The sequence below is a fragment of the Dermacentor albipictus genome, chromosome 7 (assembly GCF_038994185.2).
Source record: "Dermacentor albipictus isolate Rhodes 1998 colony chromosome 7, USDA_Dalb.pri_finalv2, whole genome shotgun sequence".
Classification (NCBI taxonomy): Eukaryota; Metazoa; Arthropoda; class Arachnida; order Ixodida; family Ixodidae; genus Dermacentor; species Dermacentor albipictus.
The window spans coordinates 49,500,637-49,518,075 of record NC_091827.1 but is presented as its reverse complement, the minus strand read 5'-3'; the positions used below and the strand labels follow the sequence as shown (position 1 = coordinate 49,518,075).

The window sequence follows — 17,439 nt, the reverse complement described above, 5'->3', positions numbered from 1 at the left end:
CGAACGCCGCGTTGCTCGACCATATGGCTCGACGCTCACCGCGTCTGATGCGGGGCGCCTCGTAAGTGATGGCTGCCCTGTAGCCCATTGTCTTACACCCATTGGCGGGTCGACGGGAACGCTATCGCGTTCCACTCTTGAAGGCGAAGCTTAAGCGTCCTCCAATTTTTTCGTTCAAAAGTACGGCACCAAAGAACTGGCCGACCTGATAAGACGGCTATTCTGCGAGACTCAGATGGAGAGTTCCTTCATGATCCTGCTCTTCTGCAAGCACGTCGCCCTCAACTTTCCCCAGCAAGTCAGACAGCAGGTCGACGAAATTTTCCGCAACGTTCGCGAAGAGAACACCCCCTGTTCGAGAAGTCGCGCTCGCTCGCCGTCATGAACGTCAGACAGAAGCTGCGAAGAATGAACATCAACTTGTTGCCGAAGCCCGAGTACCGCTCCCGGGAGAAACTTCAGCGAATCTATGCCTCGCACTACACGAGCAAGGCGATGTCGCTAGACCACTGGATCAGTGAGCGTCGAGCCAACGCGAAGCTCATCGGAAGCGACGCCTACTTCGAAGACAAGAGGCTGCCTCACTTGTTTTCGAAAGAACCGATCTATTACGATTCGCTTCTCAACGAAGCCACGGTGTCGATGTTGCTCGCACGAGCGCCTTTCTTCTATCCCGACGGTGACGTTGCCGTCAACTACGGAGGTCTGGGAGCCGCCTTCTCTTCAGCGTTGCTAGCAGGAGCGCTTAAAATAGAAGCAGCGGACCCGGCAGTCACTCAGGAGGTGGTCATGGTGAACGAAAGCCTGCCCACAATGCACAAAGCCGCCTCCATGTCCGGACCTCCAGATCCACTCTCGGAGACCGCAGCGCCGGGCTTCCTTCCGGCATTTCGCGCCTTCCAGGCGCACAAGGAGCAGCTAGCCAACGACCAGGCATTCGCTCGGGAAATGATGTTCTTCATCAGCTACTGTCACAGTCAGAGCAGGGTGCGGATTTCCTTCGACTGCAACGTGGGGTTTCGAGGGACCGCGAGCTTCGTGTCGGCGTTTCACTGCAATAAGGGTTCCAGTATCAACCCCTGATGCCCCGAACGCAACGAGAAGGCACGCGATTTTCGGCTGTACACTACATATATACCACCATCAGTGGAATCACGTGCTAGTCTTGTTTGCGATTTCTTTTCACGCTTTGTTTCGTCGACAGTCGTCTTTCGGGAGCTTAATTTATTGCGGCGACCGAATACAGCGACTGAAACGAGCCTTTTTATTGAATAAACTAGCTCAATTCTCCCTCCAATTCTGCGGAACATGTTGTTTTCGGCCCGGAATTCCTATAAATTTGAACAGACCCGAAATGGGTGAAGTTGCTCAAGATTAAATTCTCGCATCTAATCTCGCATATATTGCACCAAATGCCGCAACATTTGATAATAAATGGTATACGTGCGGGGTGCAGCATTAGGGTGAGAGTCATAGATGCCTCCTAGCGCAAGTAAATAAGAATTGAGGAGAACAGTGGCCCCCGCCATAAATCGAAACAAAAGTTACAAAACTCCTTAATATAGCATAGAAAGTAGAAAGGCCAGTAGAGCTTCCCGCAAAAAGAAAAGGTCGCGCAAATTTTCAGCTGCAAACGGCAGCTGCAAGCATGGTGGTTTAGCCTGTATGCGAATGGCGTCTAGTACGACGGTGATGATGATTATTAGCTTTCTATATATGACACCTATTAACTAAGGTTCGCATAAACTTTATTTGTCTACCTCCAAACAAATTTGACGGCATTGCATATTGGCCGTCATTACCGAAGCACAGCGCTGAAGTAGTTGTAGTTGCCTCAAAACATGGCTCCTACCCACAGGTGATATTGGCCACACGAGTTTGATTGAAATGCCCATCCAACAAAATACTAAAACGAGTGGAGGCAAACAATCAAAACGAAACAATTGGCGCATACATGCTAGTAGAACTTTCTAGAGGGCATATACATAAATTTGGGAAAAAATTAATATGAAGTGTCGCACAGTTGGTAGGTACCCTTGCACCGAAACACACCCGACGCTTCAATGAACTTGCGTATAGCAGTAATCACCCAGCCATGGCTTGTTCCTAATTGACAGGAACCAATGCACAATATGTTTGGTGCAGTAAGTGCTAATCCCAGCTTACTGGTTGGAAATACAAGAAACATTCTAGAAATGCAGACGAAGAGACGGCGAAAAGTGCTCCATAGTATCCGGTTCATTGCAAAAGGAACACATGTTAAGCAATGGATAAGCGAAATCTGTGAAGCATTGTCCTGAAAGGCATGTGCCCCTGTTCGGCCCGAAATTTAGTTGTCGAAATTGATCTGCGTAAAGTAGGCATCGTTCATAGCCTTTTAGAAATAAAAGGCGTTTAAATCTAGCTCCTGTTATCAAAGCTAAATCAGAAAGAATATTTAAGACTGGGCCATTTAGTGACGACGATGCGAGTGAGACAGCCGAATTATTTAATAAGCATTTCACTATGACCGGGGATCCAGACAAATCGAACGTCGGACAAACGGTCGGGAGCAAGACTCGAATATATGCTCAGCAGCTGGGACCAATTATTTGAAGTCTGTACAAAGCGAAAGCGCATCGGTAATAATTATTACTTTAGATGTCTGTCAACACAATTTTCTGATGTCCAGAATAATCGCCTAAAATTCTGCAAGAAACATTGGGGTGTTGTAATCAGCGCGACAGAGAGCAAAAGAGCAATTAAGCTTACTTGAAACTATGCCAACTCCTGCCGCCTCTAAATTTTGTATCGCATCCGTAGATATCACCAAGTGAGACGGAAATTAGCAGAGATGGCGCGCTTGAATGCGACCTTGCTGTGTGGCTACGGAAAGTTCTGCGTGTTTTCGAAAACATCTTAAAAATCCGTTTCAGCTTTAACGAATTACTTTTTGGAAAACTCAGCGTGGCAGCCGAATATGAAGTTTTGATAACAGCGTTTGAAGTAAACGAACTTGTGGTTGCCGATAATGCCGTCAACTTGTTCTTAAAGATGAATCGGGAGAATTTATGAAAACGGACTGCAAACGGGAGAGGGATCCATTGTAAAGGTTTTGAGAAAGTCCCGACAGTAAATTGCTTAAGTCTGCACTCAAGGGGAAGAATTCCAGCTTCCAGATAAATCAAATGCTTACCCACAAAACTTGCAGCCCAAGGCAAAGAGCAGCGCTTGCCGTTCTAATATTAATAAGGATCTTACCTTGTTTGCTGCACATACCGAAAAACGGACACCGCCGAATTCCAGAATGGGGCGGACGTAAAGCTCATAAATAATCAGCAACGTAGCCCTACGCATACCAGTCATTTTATTACCTAAATGGCGTAACAAACCCATTGCATGTTCTCCTTTATTAGCATCTCTTTCGATATGCAGCTGCCAGTTCAGCGTGCCATCACATGTTATCCCTAAGCTCTTCAAGGCTGCAACTTGTGGTATCTCCTAATGCCGACAATGAAGAATATGGCGTATATTGACAATGTCCCGAATAGCGCCCACGGGGAGAAGACACAGCCTTGAAGATCTCGCACCAGCCTACCGTGACGTCATGGTTTTTTGCGTTGCCTGCTTTGGCCTAGTAATTATTTTATCACTAAACATAGACTGCATTGTACATTGAAAAGGTAAAATACTGAACTGCATGGTGTCACGAGTTCTCGCCATCGCTACAACGGCCTGCGTCCAAAACAAATACAGTCATATGAATGACTTCACGCTCCCAGGTGGGCGCTGTGGTATTCCGCATTCCGTCACAACTTTTTTACTTGCCTTCCTCTTCTAATAATGAACATTTTACCAACAAATGAAAGAATATAGAGTTTTGGTGGAATCTTCGATTCTAAGTCTAAACTGACTTAGGCGTTCTCTTTTATTGTCTATTTAGCCACGAAATGTTTCCTGCAGGTAACTGACAAATCATCTGCCTGTTTATTGATGTTACGTCTTAACACCAAAAAGGCTTTATTTGACGTTTACCACGAAGGAAACAGCCACCCATCCAAGAGCACCTATCCAGACATCAACGCAGAGTGGACACCGACTGTCATGGTTCCACAAAAGGCCCAAAGCCCCATCACTACCTCACAGCCTGAACTAATGATGTGAGTGGTCACCATCAAATGCTACCGAACAACGACTGCTAGTTGGGATTCTCAGGTTGCTATCTGGCCGCATATTCTATACCATAGGGCTCGGAGGTGGCGTTACTGCAGGGCGTTGCAAGCATGGGCGTGGTATCGCAACAGATTCGACGACCGTGATTTGCTGCTAGACAGTTCTCAGATTCCCTAGCCGACTTGCTTAGGGGAGACGACGGTGTTTAAAGCGGATACATTGCGAGCAGGGGGGGGGGGGGCGGGCAGTGAGTCCTGATGTGAATTCAGACCTATAAGTTGTGCCTGCATGGAGTGGGCTTCTGTGACTGAAGCCGTTTAACAGATCCAAAAAATTCTTTTTCCTTCCCTCCAACAGCCTGACGCATACGTCGATGGGCTTGGTGGCTTCCTAGAGCTAAAGCCACCATAAGCCGCTACATCGCCTTAGTAAAACAATGAACGGTGGTAATTAGTGGACGTTTATGATTGCATTGCTTTAGTGTTACACTAGCGGCGTTTACATGAATACGACACAAACGTATCGCATCAACTTTCAAGCGTATCGGATCTCATGTAAACGATGTGATTCGCTAGGGAGGCGTATCGCTTTCATAACGGCAAACAAGGGTAGTTGAGATGGAGAATGCGCATTTCAGCGGCGCATATAAAGAAAAGCGTATCGCATCAGGAATTATGGGAAAGCATTCGCTGCGGGACTACAACCGGCCAACCAACCAGCGGCTTGGCCGTATGACAGCGCAAGCATGTTTACCGGAAGTAGGGGGCTCAGTTTGAAATGTGACACCAGATGGCGCTAGCTTGCCAGCCAGTGGCATACGCATAAATTTAAACGGAGGTCCATCAGCGGAATGCGATACGGCAAGATCATACGATACGCTTCTACTTTATTCATGTAAACGTGACTACTGACGGAACTAAGGAAGGGACATATAAACGAACAAGGCGTGGACGTACTATCGGAACAATATGAGCGGGAGAACAGGAGCCCTCATCAGATAGCCTCGAACCCTGCTTTGGGTGATACGTAGCGGCCACTATCGCAAAGAAAGTGGAAAGGAGGACGCAATTCTAATAACTGTTGGCACTCCCACCATACGTCTCTTTATACAAAGCGCGGAACTTCCTATCGCCAGGCCACATTAATAAAGCTGTTTGATATTGCGGTTACCGATAACTTTGTGCACTGAAGCGTGGGCATTAGCAGCACTCCTGTAAAGCGTAAACATTCGAGAGCTACTTCCCTGGGAAATCTGTCCGTCTGCCTGGAAAGCGTCACAAGATGCGCTCCACAAGATATCCATACCGTCCTATCGGGGTATATGTGAATATACCTTGCGCTACGTGCAGGAACGAGTGCCTAAGACCTGCCCTCTAAAGAAAGCGTGAGAAAAAAATTACTCGCTGTAGGTTACTGTGCACGTAACCAACTTATCGTCTATCGGCGGCCAGTGAAACTCCGTAAGCTGCCGTTTTCGACAAACGCAGACGTGATGAGAGTGCCAACAGTTACCGCAAGAACGTCCTCTTTCACCTCTGTTTTTGACAACGCCATCCGCCTATCGCTCTAGGTCTAGAGGCTATTCAGGTTATTTTGAGGCTATTGCCACGCTTTCGCGCGTTAACGCTCATATTGCTCACTATAGTACGTGGCTCAATGCCTCTTCTTATGCTTATGTAATGCGTGCAGAATGCAGTTAAAAGGCCTCTTCCCACGTCATACTGCAAACATGGGTAGGATGTTCAGGGATATACTACAGACAGAGGACGTATTTACATGGCAAGGCGCACAACGCTATCGCAGTGGTGGGGCTAGCGCTTACACACCCAATAACCACACCGCCGTCGTCGTCATCGTCCAAGCACCGACGACAGGACCGCCGCCCGTCACATTACCCGGTGCCGGCAGAAAGGCCGTCCCGGTGCAATTGGGGCTCATGTCGAGAGTGATGCGCTTTAGGGCGCGAGACACGGACTATGTAACTCGGGATCGTCGCAGACCTTGGCGTAGGATTTAGCGTAGCGATCTCATAGGCCACGTTAGTGACCTTGCGTATGATGCGGTATAGGGACAAGCATAACGTGACAGAAGCTTTTTGCAAACGCGACGTGACGGTATACCCACAGGAAGACGAACGATCCTCGAGGGAAGTTCAGTTCCCGCTATCGGCGGTGACAAACGCATTTTTGATAACCCTGTGAAGGCGATAAGCGATCACGGTAACCCTGGCTGGCGACGTCAGCACGCGTTACGCACGCACGCACTCACGTGTGAATGTCTTTGCTGACGTGATCATGCCCATCGCGGTGTACTAGTCTTCGTGAAAGAAACGTTTGCTTTTTCGTTTGCAGATAATTGCTTGTGTCAGGTACGAAATACTATCCACTGTATTAATTTAACATTTATCTTCTTTTTGAATTAGCACACTTGGGTGTATTCTGTTTAAAGCGACGCTGTTAACTTCTAGCTAGTGGGGACCTCTCACGGCCCAGCTATTCACGGGATACGTACATACATTCTTTGGTATCACGCATACAGCCTGCAGTGCCCTGCGTTCGTATCAATAAAGAACAAGTCAAAGAAGCATCCAAACGGCATATTTGATGATAACGCGCTCCTGATAACAATTCGATGGACGTAACGCTGCCAAGATAGGTTTCACGGGGAAGATCAGTGTTGCGAATTCTGCCGCGGCGATGGGAGCTCGCGACGTTAGGAGCGAACTCATGGACCTTTTATATACATAAAGAAACAGCGCGCCAAGTGATTTCGGTATTGTTGCAGCACCACTACGGGTAGGCAATGCATAGATGGGACTCTCGATGAACAGCGTGAACATTAGGACCGGCATACACAGTAAAATAATTTACACCCTTGATGGTGAGAATTGCGAATCATAACACCCTTGAAGGGTGTTTTCATTCAAGAAACATCCCATCATCATGACTTTTTGCGAAGCATAGGGCAGTTCTAGATGCCATAACACCCTTTTACCCACCGAAAGGGTGCACTGACTAAGAATATTGGGGGTGGGTGCAAGGGTGTTTTTGTTTGTTTTTATCACATTCACAAACATACAATTGCACGAAGAGACGGCGTGTCCCACGGCACTAAAAACCAGTGGCGGATCCAGAAATGGGCCCTGCCTTACCCCAAGCCCTTCCCCCCCGAGACATGTCGGGCTTTCAAAGCCGATAAAACTCCTGAAGAGATTCCCCCTCCGTTTCACTGTCTGTTTTGATAAGCCATTTTAAATATGTCCTGGGAAAAACCTGTTGCTGAAGCACTACTATCTATTATGTCACAGTGTTCTAGGTGGCACACAGTTCCTAAATGTCGTCACGCACAAATTCCGCGGAATCCAAAAGCGCGCACCTACTTTTTCTAGTATTGAATACTTAACCAAAAGAAAAATGTTCAAAATGTTTTCAGCAAGGCAGAACTAGTGCAGCTCTTGCTTTTGGGACGCCAGGAATCTAGCAAAATGAATAGGCCACGTGACAGCATGCAGCTGGACGGTCGTCTAGGTTTCTTTCAAGCATGACAAAACAGGCAGAAAAGGGTGCGACGAACCATACGCGGACAAAAGATACGCCGATTAGAGAAGCTTTGAGCCCACCTGACCTTCTTTCGCCGGATCAATAACCCCAATTCGTTCTGCTTCTCTCAAGTTTATAAACAAGGTAGGTTCGTTGGCAAACTTGAGCCTTCTCACCCACCACAATGCTTTGCACAAGCAGCATCTGCAGAAAGAGCCATGCAAAACGCTCATGCCTTCGCGTCTGCGTCAATTTACGAAGCTGGCTGTACAAAAAGAAACTATTAAGTTTGTAGTTGTATAGTAAAGGAACGTTCTACTGGCTTACAAACAGCTGCCTGAACGGAGTGCTCAAAAAGAAAGGGAGAATAATCTAAGAAAGTATAGAGAACCAACGTACAACTTGCGATGCATAAAGTATTTACAACACCGAATAACAACGGTATTTACTGAAATATTTACCCTCCCAAATTGGAGACAGTATTATTGCATGCATGAATAGGATATCAAGCCAATCATTGTAGATATAACAAGATTCCAGAAATTGGCGGGGCATTTGCAGACCCGTCTTTGTTCACGGAACAGTGGTGAGGCATTTTTCAAGTGTGCGCGCTACTGCCCACCTGCCAAGTACGTTCGCGATGTCTTGGCATATGTAGACCTGCGCGAGACTCGCCCGTCTCCCCTCGCGAGACGGGTAGGACAGGTGCACATGCTGAATACGGGAAAGAAATACTTTGCAGAATGAAATTGAATTTTGTCAAAACACCAGAGCTCTGGATTGCAGGTTACAGCGTGCACAGGAGCGCTCTGCCAGATATTAAAGCGAAGCTTTCTATGCCTCCTCCCTCACTTTTTCCAATTCTGCTGCTGCTGCTGTCACTGGCTTGCCAGCCGCGTCGGTGGGTGGTTTGAGAGCGTGCATAATGAACATGAGAGGGACGCGGGGAAGGCGTGTGCGAGTCCTTTTAGCGAGAACTTCGTGGGCATCGCTACAATACTCTTTGGACCTCTTTGGCCGTCACAATGCCCACTGAAACACCCTGGCCATCGACACAATGCCCTCTGGAAGACTAATTACGCGTTAGCCCCCTTCTGCCCACCCCCACCCACCGCAAAAGTAGTGCAGAAGGTGCAGCACTTACTTTTTTGTACTCACATGCAACAGCGCAGAGGAGAGACAGTATGGTACTAAGGGTAGACAAGAGAATGCTTAAAGCCAACACCCAGACGAAATGTCATCACAGTTCCCACACTTTGCCAGGAAATTGTTGTTGTCATTCAATAGCCTTTAGCACAGCTGCACCCTCGCCGAGCAAAGGGGTTCGGCGATGGTATAGGCACAGCTATTGAATGGGAACAATACTAAATTGCTCTGCTCGTGGTAGTTTGAGGGCGAGCGTAGTTGGGTCGAAAATGACTTGTCTACCGCATGCACAAAATACCTCGATTTTGAATATATCTTCCTCATTACCCGTCAAACTGTTATTATAAGCAACTGCAGTAAGACAAAGACCGACATCAGATTATGACAACGACAACTCACGGTGCTGTCCACCAGAGGGGAATCGTTGTTATATTTGTTCTTTCTTTTGAGCGGTCATAGGCCCCACTCGCTCACCCGCTCATAAAAACAAAGAAAAAAAACCCCGAGATCTGGATTCGCTTCGGTTGCACTTTCACGACAGCAGGCAAAGAAAGACTTTTCGTACTTGGAAACTTAAGGTTTTCGTGTAATTCTGCACATGTGAAATTTCGTGGTGTCGCCTATACGTTTAGAAAGCTATTATGCAAGTACTTTTATATCTGCCGTTAATCCAAGCTATTTAAAATTTGAGTGAGCACTCCAGTTCAGAAATATGAGCATTGTGACCTTCTTGAAAATGCCAATTAAAGCTTTTTTTCTCTCTCTGTTTCTCTGTGCATAAAAGAAAAGACAGACTCGCAAGTACCTCTGTATCTTATACAATCAGGAAGGGCCACGTCTCTTTACAAATAAACGTCCAAGCAAACAAGCAAAAAAGAAAGCATCGACAAATAAATTCACTTACACGCAGTTACCAGCCCACCTTTGCCCCATTTGATTTGATATCAGCCCATGTTTCTGGAAATAAATTTCCAGTGAAACTACCCGTAAACACAGAAAATGGCTTAGAGGTAGCGTAAAATAAATAGCTTTGAAAGTAATACACACACATAGTTTAAAATAATATTTGTTTTTTATGCCTTGAAAACGAAACCGAAATTGAAATAACTTCCCCCGACGGGTGTCGCCGCTATCGCCGCTACGTCATTTCCTGCGTCTCGCGGCGGGCCGCCGGGAGCACATGTGTGTGTTCTCCGTGACATTCTTGAAGTTGTGAGTAATTAGATTGTTTTTTGCTGCGTTTAGGTTGTACCACCTCGTTGTTTTCGTGTACTTTTGTGCTCATCGACGCGAAGTGAGCGTCCGGAGTGAAGGCGACGCGATTATGCGTGAGAAAGAAGGGCACCAGCGGCCTACGACATCGGTGTTTCTTTGTGACAGTGTGTTTACTACGCCTACGACGGCCGTCATTCGTGGCGAAGGAGAAAACATCTTGCATTCGGCCTGAGCAGTGATGAAGTGGACGTTTTGTTTTTCGGCGGAATGCATCGTCAACATGGTCCATCCACTACGTAAACGAAACGGCGTGCCCAGAGTACAGATCGTGACAGCGCTCCGCCTTCAAACCGAGGGCCTTTTGCAAGGCGCATGAACTGCTCATATAAAAGGTACGTACGTACGTAGCGACGTTCAGCGTCGCGTTTTTTATGGTGCGTCATTGTGGTAGTAATTTTCGCGTAATTTATCTAAAGGACAGCGCAAGGTGTGTTGGATGCGAGTGTAGTATATGTACTCCAGGCGTAGCCTATGGGCACCGAATGTGAAAAAGAAAAAAAAAATGAATGTTTCATTGTTCACGTGTCCTCAACTACAGTTGTAGAGAATTAAGTACTGCTACGCGTCAGTATTCGGCGCAGGCAGGGAAATAATACTTTGGTTTGACTAATTGGTTCTTTCTGTTACCAAAGATGGGCGCAGACTCATACCGGTGTCACACGGCCACTTTCGAGCACGATTGAGCGCGTTCTGGATCGAAATTTTCGGCCGCGATTGGCTCCCGTCCACCGATTGTGCAACGAGGCCAAACGCGTCCAGAAATTCGATTCCAGTCAGGATCGATCGCGGCCAAAAGTGTGCAGTGTGACAACCGTATTAAATGTCGCTTGTGTAATTTCACTCAATTGTTATTTTTTTTTTGTCGGAGGTCCCGTGGTAGGTAATGGCGCAGGCAGCTTGCAATGCTTGTGGTTTCATGACTAGAACTAATGCAAAACAAAAGAACCACGACCGTCCCGGCTATGTACTTATCAATCGCTTTAAGTTGTGCTCGTTTGTTATAGAAGCTGTCGTGCTGTTGCGGATGAATGCGTGGTTGCGCTATTTGTTTATAAATTTACCTTTTTGTATAAATAAGCACACCGAGCCTAATCAATTTTTTTCTCGTCCTTGTACTCGTTTCTTGGTTTCACGCAGGCGTGCTTATTATTACTACTATTTGTTTTCTTGTTGTGTGACTGAACCCTGCCTAAGGCGTCCTGTCAGTTGTCAACAGTATTTCTGAAATGAATTGCACTTAGCGTCCTACGGTTATTGTACGCTTCACTACCTTATTTTAATGTCTAGTTATAAAGTGTGTGGTTATTGTAGCTATTCTTGGCCTTTATATATGTATTTATTAAGCTGGTAAATGCTTAATTGTATTTGCAGTTTTGAGAGGTTCTTTTATTGAGTCGTCAATCTCGAATGGTATTAATGGTGGATTGTTTTCTTGTGCCCATGCAGTTGCAGTCAGCATGAAGCAATTGCAGTCAGCATGAAGCAATTGCATGGGAACTGACTGGCTTTCTTGGGCCTACACGTTGCTGAAAAGACAGTGAAGACGTCTGACCCGACAGGTATACTTTTTTCATCACAATTGGCCTACATATTTTTTTCACCGGAGGATGAAGACCTCCCCCAGTGAGCTCCAATTACCCCTGTCTTGCGCTAGCTGATTCGAAGTGAAGCCTGCAAAATTTTTTGACTTCATCGTAGTCTACTTCTCTACCGTCCTTGACTACCCTTCTCTTCTCTTGGCATCCATTCTGTAACTCGAATGTGCCACCGATTATCTGCCCTATGCATTACATGGTTGAAGAAGGCACTTGGGCTAGTTGGTGCTCATTGCAGACTTGAGACATCAATAACTAGCGTGAAAAAGACATCAAGAAGCACATAAGAAAGAAGTCTAGACTTCAACTGAAATTTTTGCTACACAGAAACATGGAATGCACAGAATGTCGACGGGAAGAAACAACACAGGAGCTATCGGAACAAATTTATGAACAGGTTAATTTCACTTACGAACATTCTTGGTAAGAGCCAGAGGCGGGTGCTTACACACCTATTCCCCACTTTTTTGATGCAAAGTGGTTCGTATATTTCCCTATGTACCTGCTTCTGGAGCTGCCCGAGCACACGATTGCTTTGAAACTGCTCGGTGCATGAGCACATATGGCGATGATTGGCCACGTGGCCACCAGCCACCAAGGCACTCAAAGCTGCCCTACGTGTCCTCAAGCCAAACAGGTCGGTGTTTAAACGACCGCTTGGGGGAACAAAGATAGGGCAGCTGTCATGGCTGGTGGCCATCTGGCCAATCATTGCTGTAAGTGCTCATGCACTGAGCAGTTTCAAAGCACTCATCTGCCCACGCGGCTCTAGAGGCAGGTCGACATGAAAATATTCGAAGCACTTCGCATCGAAAAGCGGGTGATAAGTGTGTGAGTACCCCTTCCCTTGCTCTCGCCAAAAAAGAGTGTTCGTATCTCGAAATGAACCTGCCCATCGATTGGCTCCAATACCTCCTGTGTCAGGCAGGGAAAAGGAAAGATAAATGTTGCTTCCATGCGTTGACGTCGCATCCCCTGAATCCTATGTTTCTGTGTAGCCAAAATTTCAGTTGAAGCCTAGAGTTCTGTCCTGTGTGCTTCTAGCTGTCGTCCGTTGTCTTTTTCGCGCTAGTTAATAATGTCTCACGTCTGCACTACATGGCCTGACCAGCTCCCTTTTTTTACTCTTTATGTCAGCTAGGATATCAGCTCCTTCATCTACTTTCTGAACCACGCTGCTGTCTTACTGTTTCTGCTGCCATCAGGATAGGAGTGGACATGACAAATGAAACTGAATGTCATTTATACAGAGGAGCAGTGAGACTTCCTGTGCTTTACCTTTTGCTGTTGTACATAATAGTTGAAATTGCACCAACACATCTTTTCCACCTTGTGATTTTCCCATAGCTATAATATGTAGGCTTTAAATAAATATGTAGGCTTTAAGAAACTAGAAATGCAGTTTGCCTAAGAAAGAGAATACTCTTGCACCTAAAGGTAATGTGTATGATGCTCTGACTCCTTTGATGCATGTGCCTTGAGAGGTGTTGACGTTGTTCTTCATTTCTTTCTCAGTAAGCTTTACTTGATGGGTCTGACTTTGTATAAAGAAATAAGTTCTAAAGAAACCATAATACCTAACAGGCAGAATTGTCGAGGTTGAAAGTCAAGTTTTCTTTCATGACATATTTTTTTCAGGCTGTACTAGTTGATCCATGATGTTCGACAGACAGCGCAGACTTGTACAAGGGACGTCAAAAGTGGCGAGAAATGGAACAAATGCTATCGCCTCTTTCTCCATCCTTTGTCGAGTTCACATTGTCCACTGTCATCGACCAATACCAACTAGCCCGTTTGCGTACCTGTACTAGTTGAGCCATTTATACTATGGTACTCTAAACCAAATGTGATAAATTCAAAATTGGTGCCTTTTCTATCTTTGTACAAATACCTGTTTCATAAAATAGTTTAAAGTGTTATGGTTGATGTCATGTTTCGACACCACCATAACCTCATAAAATATCTTCATGGATGCAAAAGGTTCCTCTTGTGCAAGTTCCGTTCTAGCCTGACACGGAAAACAAACCTGGCAGAAGGTAGAGCACATGCTCTTTTGTAAACAAAACGCATGATTGCATTTTCTTGGCAGTTATTGCAATGTTTTCTGATGTTTATCTGCATGAACATTAGTTACCTCAGCTGCTAAAGACACATCACTAGACACTGTGAGCAGAAAAAAGTGATTGTGCAGTACTGTTGAAGTCATGCAACATTATGTTTAAGCAAACTGGCAGGTATGCTAGCTGTTAAAAAGAAAAAGCTGACTTCTAGAAAAATTTGCACTCCTAAATGTGGAATTGAAATTCACTATGCTTATAAGCTACAAAAGATTTCCAGGATGATCAGACTAGTTACACTGGCCATTTGCTGATTCAATAGGGTTCACTGAAGCTTGTTTTTAAATTCACACTGTTTTTATGCAGGGTGATGATTTTCAGTCTTGTGGAATTTTTAAATATAGTCCTGTTGCATATAGCATAATTCTAGTCCTTGAGCAGGAATATTCAAACACGCAGATATATCTAGCACAAGAAATCGAAACATATTAAACTAATTAAAAAAATTATTATCTTTCGAATGAATTACATTATAGCTAATATAACCGAAAAGAAAGGGGCTTAACCAAGAAACCCGATGTTTATTAATCATATCCTAAGAAGCCAGCAAACACTGACACCAAGGACAAGTTAGGGTAAATTACTTGTGATTAACAAATGAAATAAAGAAATGATAAATTAATGGAAATGAAAGTGGATGAAAAAACAGCTTGTTGCAGGTGGGGAACGAACCCACGTCTTTGCATTACGCGTTAGATGCTTTACCAATTGAGCTACTGCGGGCGCCGTTTCCCCATCACTTTCTTGGGTATTTATGCTTCCTAGTAGAACGCTGGGAGTGTTTGCCAGCGCCACCACTTATCTGGGGCACATATTGTAATTTACGAATCATAGCCAGTGAGATTACAAGGTGTATCTGCTTGGAATTGATTTCCAGAATGGCGTCAGTTTGGAGATATGCACCATCAAACTTGCCGGAAAAATGCACTGTTGTTCCACTTACTTTTTTAACAAAATGTACTTTTATGCCCTGAGGCACAAAAGTGGGTTGTGCACTGATGCACAACCCACTACTTTACCAGTAGTACTGAAATCATTTTGGCTCTTTATCATTAATGCACTGATGTTTAAGCTATACAATGTCACTTGCCCCATCTTCCTATCTCTTCACGTTACAAAGTAATCGAGCAATGCATGGCATCCAGTGCTGATGTCCGGTTGAAACAGTGGGCTGTAATTGAATTTCTCACTGCGGATGGTTCTGCGCCCTTCAACATTCATTGCCATCTGAAAGCAGTTTACGGGGATGCCTGTGTTGAAATCAGCACTGTGCGTAGGTGGGCAAGTACTGAGAAACATCAAAATCCAGCCGCATCAAATGTCCAGGATCAGCACCGAACTGGACAGCCCACAATGGCTTCTTATGAGGATCATCAACATCAGGCATACGAGTTGAATCGGGTCAATCGTAGGATCAAGCAACACCAGATTGCAGCAACACTCGCTATTTCCATTGGTTCAGTGAACCACATAATTAAAAACCTCCTGGGTTACAAGAATTGAACTTGTTGGCTATGCTTCGACTTTTTCATGTCAGTCGTCAGTTACCGTGACACCCAACAAGCGCAAGTCTTCTTGTAATGCAGGTCTTTAATGATGTGGTTCACTGAGGCAATGGAAATGGCGAGTGTTGCAATCTGGTGTTGCTTGATCCTGCGATTGCAACGAGTCAACTCATCCGCTGATGTTCATGACCCTCATTAGAAGCCATTGTGGGCCATCCATTTCGGTGCTGATCCGGGAGATTTGATGTGGTAGGATTTTGGTCTTTCACAGTCCTTGCCCACCTCTGCACAGTGCTGATGTCAACACAGGCATTCCTGTAAACTGCAGTCAAATGGCCATGAATGTTGATATGCGCACAACCTTCCACAGTCAGAAATTCAATTACAGCCTGTTGTTTCAACTGGACGTCACCACTGGATGCCATGAATTGCTCGATTACTCTGGAACGAGAAGAGATAGGAAGGCGAGGCAAGCGACATTCGATAGCTTACGCATAAGTGCATCAATGATAAAAAGTTCAAAATGTTTGCTGTAATATTGGCAAAGTAGTGGGCTTGGAGGCAATAATTTCTGAATTGCCCTCATATAGTTGTGTAGCCTGTCTCTCCTACATTCATGATGTGGCAGATTAAATGCCTTATTCTTTCGAAATAACGATTTCCTGGAAGTAAGCACTATCTGTGCTTGTTTTCTTTAACCTGCTCTTCATGTGATCTCGAAATATTAAAGTGAATGATGCAGGGAAGCGCTGCTAGTCATGTTTCGTGTACTTTTCCTGACATTAAATTGCAACAAATCATTTTGCAGGTAGAAAAGAAGCAGATGGCTACAGTGATCAATGAAGAAATGGCTTCATCTATGATGGCTCGCCTTAGGACATTGGAATGGAGCTACAAAAAGGCATCATCATCCTCGCCTGTGCCCTGGAACTTTGGTTTGAATGAGACTGTTCTTCAATGTAGAACGGCCGCAAGACTTGTCACCACAAGGCATAGTGCAAGCTCAAAATATTGTACAGGAGGCTAGAATAAATGACCCTCCATGCAGTCACTCTGTATCTGTGATAAATGGGACCATTTCACGCACAACACTCACAAGTGATAATGTGTTTTCTCTCAAAGTTGCTATGCAGTGCGTTTGTAAACACATTACCTATTGTATGCACACCATACATAACATTTCTGTGTGCTAGCCTAACTGTAGACTTAGAAACAAACAATGAAGTGCATATGTACCCGCTTCCACATGCCGTACTTCAAGGGCTATTATATTGCTCATTACACCCGATAGGTGAAGGGGTAATATATTCCTGATCGCACCCTTACACCCCATGGGTCGAAGGGTAATATGTTGTTCAAAACACCCTCAAGGGATAGGGTGTTATTGGAATATAGAATAACCATCACAAGGGTGTAATTCCCTATAAAACCCAGCTTTTTCAAGGGTGCTAGGGGGTTAGTTATAGACACCGAAAAAAACCCTTAGGGGTGTAAATTATTTTACAGTGTAGGGCAAATCGAAGACCACTAGGCAGACGATCATCAGCGGCACTCTGTGCATCGGTTATACGTCGATGATGATCGGCGAGGTGGCCCTCTTTCGCTGCATCGTCCTTTCTTCTCGTTGTGCTCTTCTATCCTCCTCGGTAGTGGTCTACTTCCCGTGCGTCTCCTACGGCAACAACATCTCCGCGGGCGCAGGCCACCGTGGACAGCTCAGTTCCGTCTCCTTCAATTCGCGTTACACACGCCGATCAGCACGACGCCCCCACACAGGTCAAGTGCTTCTCCTTTTTCATGTTTCATGTTTCATGCATGTTTAGACAATTTTATCTTGCGCCAGGTCTAGACGTGGAGCAGCTAGTTAGTCTGTAAGCATGCCATTGTCCTCAACATTAAGGTGAACCAAGCACGGTGTATGATGCCGGTTGGTGGTGCCGCCTGGTGAAGCAAAGCTAAACCAGAGAAACACAGATTATTGCAGATATTGATCTATTATTGCAGTAACTAAGTGTGTTCTCTTTCGCTGCTAGTGTAAATACTCAACAATCGCGTAACCGTGGGCACGTTGCCTTAGTAAATGTCTTTTTTTTCGAACAAGTGCACTCAT

At 45.3% G+C, this 17,439-nt stretch overlaps 1 long non-coding RNA gene across 1 annotated transcript; it reads left to right on the top strand.

Moving 5' to 3' along the window:
* The first annotated feature begins 10,291 nt into the window (after positions 1 to 10,291).
* On the top strand, positions 10,292 to 16,408 carry LOC139047426 (uncharacterized). The gene is made up of 3 exons (XR_011507147.1): positions 10,292 to 10,444; positions 11,559 to 11,671; positions 16,138 to 16,408. It is a non-coding gene; the product is annotated as an uncharacterized lncRNA (long non-coding RNA).
* The last annotated feature ends 1,031 nt before the right edge of the window (positions 16,409 to 17,439 follow it).